At 42.6% G+C, this 5,203-nt stretch overlaps 1 protein-coding gene across 1 annotated transcript in view; it reads right to left on the bottom strand.

Annotated features, from left to right (window-relative positions):
• adam15 (ADAM metallopeptidase domain 15) overlaps nucleotides 1–5,203 on the bottom strand; it is a 35,144-nt gene that overhangs the window by 25,832 nt on the left and 4,109 nt on the right. The gene's annotated exons all lie outside the window — the stretch shown is intronic.

The following is a 5,203-nucleotide window of genomic DNA, read 5'->3' on the forward strand; positions in this document are numbered from 1 at the left end:
AACTTCTGGATAATTGTGCTTCTGTCACAGCTTTAAACATCTGGATAAATGTACATCTGTCACAGCTGTGAACATCTGGATAACGTGTCTTTGTGGAAGATTTAAAACTCTTGCAGACTTCTCTCAGGAAACATGTCGTCAACCGAGTGTAATGGTCTCGCCTTCACTTCCTGCGAAGCTGAGAGAAGATGTGGACAAGCTGGACAGGAAGTGTCTCCTCTTCAAAGAGTAAGACCTTTGATGTGCAGGAAGACACACTAATTGGGTAACGGATGCACTAAGCCCCGCCCACATCCTTAAAAGACCAGAAAAGAGGAAGTGACATTCTGTTGTGAAACCTCCTGATCCAGTCTTTTGTCTCTTTTTTCCAAGGAGTCAGACCATCTTGTAATCTTTATTATCACCTGCCGCCATGAAAGGCGGGCAATCATGCAATTGCCTGTCTTACAGTGTGTTTGCATTGTCAGTTAGCAAAATATCTCATGAACCACTGGATGGATCTTAATGAAGCACAGCGCAGTGTTTCCCCTAGTTAACTTGCCACGGCGGGGTGCTCATCTTATCCATGATTTTTGTTGATGGGGGGGACGGGAACATGTCTGAGTGCAGCTTGTACCAACAGTTTTTGAGCGGGGGGTGTTCAGCATAAGGGAAGAGGCGCCTTTAGCTTTTTAGCTAGAGCAACTGTATTGCCCGCTGCTAGCTTAGCATGACACGTTTGAGTAGTCTGTTTTTACAGACAGTTTTTGAATGTGTGTGTGTGTGTGTGTGGGGGGGGGGGGGGGGTCAGCTTGAGAGAAGAGGCCATGTGAGCGCTGCCTTTAGCTTTTTAGCTAGAGAGCCTGTATTTCGCCCCGCTAGCTTAGTGCCATGTGCGTGTGTGTGTGGGGCAAGTTCGGTTTGGTAGGCGGGGTGCTCAGTTCTGTTGACGGGGTGGGCCACCCCACTTGTATAATGGTAGGGGAAACACTGGGAAGTGATCACAGAATGTTAGTCTACAGCTGAATGACTTCCAGAGTCAACCTGATTCAAGATGGCCGACACAGCTCATCAGGTCACCAAAAACAAATACAGCAGTCATTCTTTCATTTCCACAGAAGTTTGGGTGTGGTAGTAGCTGAGAGTCATCCTCAACACACAGAACGTTTCAGTTTCGACCAAAACAGCTAAAACGCTGTCGTTTAACGAGGTAAAAGAGCTGAGATTAAAACTCTGGTATGAAAGGCGACGGGCGATATGCATCCTTTAAAGAAAGCCGAAGCTTTCAGTGAATAAATTTAACAGAAACTAAATGAAAACGCTTTTTATAACGGAACACTTCTGTGATTTTTCTTTAACTTGGGAGTGTTAAAGACGAGAGCTGGCTGCGGGCCACCGGATCCGGAAACCCAGAGATGGGATTATAATGAAATTATGACCCGGTTCTGACTAGATCAAATCCATAGAACCAGTTTAAATAGGAAATATCTTAACAGGAGAAAAAAAAAATACACCTTCACAGCCTCATTTTTTAATAAAAAATAAACTTTTGTATTAAATGTTCAGAATTTAAAATGTCTCTTTCATTAATGTTTAAATATCCAAACTGGTTTTTTTTTTTTTTTTTTTATAAATTTCATCAAAAGAGTCCAAAGAAATGTTTAAACTTGAAAACTCAAGAGACAAGCGTAAAAGCACAAGTTTTGAGATGAATCATAAAATAATTTTCTGGAGTTCAGTTTTATAAGAAACATGTGACCCGTCAGAATCAGACCAGACAGGTTCAGACGGGTTCAGCCCAGACGGGGTCAGTCCAGATGGTTTGGTCCAGACGGGGTCAGTCCACATGGTTTGGTCCAGATGTTTTGGTCCAGTTGGTTCGATCCAGACGGGGTCAGTCCAGACGGGGTCCGGTCCAGATGGTTCGGTCCAGACGGGGTCAGTCCAGATGGTTTGGTCCAGTTGGTTCGATCCAGACGGGGTCAGTCCAGATGGTTTGGTCCAGTTGGTTCGATCCAGACGGGGTCAGTCCAGATGGCTTGGTCCAGATGTTTTGGTCCAGTTGGTTCGAGCCAGACGGGGTCAGTCCAGATGGTTCGGTCCAGACGGGGTCAGTCCAGATGGTTTGGTCCAGACGGTGTCAGTCCAGATGGTTTGGTTCAGATGTTTTGGTCCAGTTGGTTCGATCCAGACAGGGTCAGTCCAGACGGTTCAGTGTGATATGAAACAAAGGTTCTGGGAGGAGTAATTGTTTGAAGAGCAGAATTCCCCTCTGAGGCGTGTTTGTTTTCTTCACCCTGACTGCAGCAGGATGGTGGGGTGGGGGTGGGGCTGAGTCATGTTCTGTCCGACGCCCCGTCCATTGGATCAGAACCAGAACACAGTCAGAATGGACGAATGTTTCCTGAAACTCAGACTGAAGTTTCTATAGAATATTTCCTACAAACGTTATAATGATTTGATAAATAGATGAAAATAATTTTAGAATTGATGTTTTTTTTAGTTTAAAACTGAACACTAAGAAAAATACAAAAAGGTATAGATTTTATTTTTTAGGTCTTTTAAACAACAAGTCTGTCGAATTAGACGTTGATTTGGGTTGAAACAGAAAGACCAAATGTTTTATTAGCTTTAAACTTCCTCCTCTCAGGAGTGAAACGTTCTTTTCAGCAGTTTAAAATATCTTAAGATGAAGGACACAAAGTGCAGAAAATATTATTTACACCCGACTAATTAATGAGCAACAAGTAATGATGGCTAATAACCTCATTAATAAACTTTAAATCCTAATTAAAAGGAGACATGAATACGTTTATTTCTGCTTAAAGGAATAGTTCCATCATTTAAGTTGTGTTTTTAAGTAAAAGTTACAAATGATGCATATCTAGCATGCTAAGCTTAAAGAAGTAGTTTCATTTTGAGAGGACTAGGAGATGATGTGCATTTAAAAGTCTTTATGACGATTTATGACTGATCGTTTATGAGATCATCTGGATTTAAAAACCATCAGTTTCACTTGAAAACAGGATCGATTCTCTGGGAAAACAGCAGCTAGCTGTAGCACCTCCAGGGCATCCAGAGGTCACGTCCAGAAAAACAACCATTTATAAAACAGCATTCACATGACCCTCCGTGATTGTTGTACTTTATTTTTATTTCTGGAGGTTAAAGTAGTTTTAAATTGGCAGTGAGACATTTGTAGCCAAGCTTTTTCATTCAACCTTTATTTATTCAGGTTAGTCTCATTGAGTCACGAGGACTCGTCTTCAACAGAGACCTGTTTTAAACAATACATAAAGTACAGACCACAACAATTCAACAGAAACATTTAAATCAAATAAAAGTTATAAACAGTCAAATCAATATGCCATATAAGACCAGGTAAATTACTAAAAACAAGAACATATTTGCTTTGATATTTCTATTGACATTATCGAATGTTTAAAATCCTTCAAAGAAATCGAAGTGGACAGTCAGGTCGTTTTCACACCTGACAGTCGGGTAGACTCGGTTCGATTGGGGATCAATATTCAGAACATCAATATTCAGAACATCAATATTCAGAACATCAATATTCAGAACATCTGTTGACATTTTCAGCTGGTGGTTCTCAGTCACACTGCACCGAGTCAGTCGACCTGTGTGCAGTCGAGTTTGATTAAAGCGGACTAGGCAGGGCTGGTGTGAATGCACCCTTAGTTTAGCTCAGACTAGCTGTTAGCTTGTTGGTCCTGTCAAAATAAAATGTTTCCTCCATTCAGAGTTATCTACAACAGGTAACATGCTCATTTACAACTTGTACCCACTTCAGAGGGGCTCACCTTGGTCTTAAATGCATCAGATGTTGCTGAACAAACATGTAGTCTGATTCAAATCTCAGCTACTAACAGCTGAAAGTTATCGTCTGTTTTCTGATGATTCAGAATCTAATTTTAAATATCAAAATTAGATTTATTTAAAGGCAGCACGGTGGCGCAACTGGTAGAGCTGCTGCCTCTCAGCGAGCAGGTCCCTGGTTCAAATCCCGGTCCAGGGGCCTTTCTGGGTGGAGTTTGCATGTTCTCTCCGTGCATGCGTGGGTTTTCTCCGGGTACTCCGGTTTCCTCCCACAGACCAATAACATGCATGTTAGACTGATTGGTAACTCTAAATTGTCCCTAGGTGTGAGTGAGAGAGTGAATGGTTGTTTGTCTCGTTTGTCTCTATGTGTCCCTGTGATGGACTGGAGACCCGTCCAGGGTGTCCCCCGCCCCTCGCACAGTGATTGCTGGACATGGGCACCAGCGACCCCCGTGACCCAAAATGGAATAAACGGGTAAAGAAAATGGATGGATGGATGGATTTATTTAAAGTAAAACTCTGCAGCCACGGTTTGTCCCTGTAGAGCTGCCGTAGCTTCCTGTAGTAGAAACGCGTTGCAGTAACGTTGGGTGTGTTTTTATTGTTTTTTCTCTGAACCTTGAAGATGATCTGTCTGTAAATATCAGCTGAAGATGATCAAATATCAGCTGAAGATGATCAAATATCAGCTGAAGTTCTCACATGACTCTTGGGTTAGTGAAGCATGTGATTTGTGACAACATGACACTAATCACATTAACTTTCTTTGGTATTTTCAATGATAATTAGCATTGATGCTAACTGTTGGTCACCAGTCTTTTTTTTGTCATGTTGTTGTGAACGTTTTATTCGACATGAGAATATATAAATCTGTTTAATCTGATAAACAGCAGCTGGAAACCTGAGCTCACAGCAAAGTTTCGACACTGAACCACATGTTCTCTCTCTCTCTGTGCGGTGAGCTCATGTCTCTCGCCCAGGTTTCAGATGATGTCAGAGCTGCTGACGCTCACAGCTGACGAAGAGGAGGAGGTTTAAAAACAGGAGAGCAGCTTAATCCGACTTCATCTGCAGCTGCTGTGACGCACAACTAATTTAAATATTTAATGTACAAATTAAAATATACCAGTAATCAGTCAGATTCTGACTCAGCTCCAGGGCCCGTTTGGACCTTCGTGCTTTAACCAAGTTCAGACTTGAAAACTCTGACGGTGAACACTGAAAGCTGAGACGCAGCTGCAGCTCAGGTTCCTTTGGATCTTTACAAACCAGAAACATCCGTCTGTCCCTCAGCCTGCAGCACAATCCATGAAAACTGTAACGAGACGCTCCGCCACCGAGACGCTCCGCCACCGAGACGCTCCGCCACCGAGACGCTCCGCCA

Source organism: Nematolebias whitei, chromosome 5 (assembly GCF_014905685.2).
Source record: "Nematolebias whitei isolate Nwh7 chromosome 5, NemWhi1, whole genome shotgun sequence".
Classification (NCBI taxonomy): Eukaryota; Metazoa; Chordata; class Actinopteri; order Cyprinodontiformes; family Rivulidae; genus Nematolebias; species Nematolebias whitei.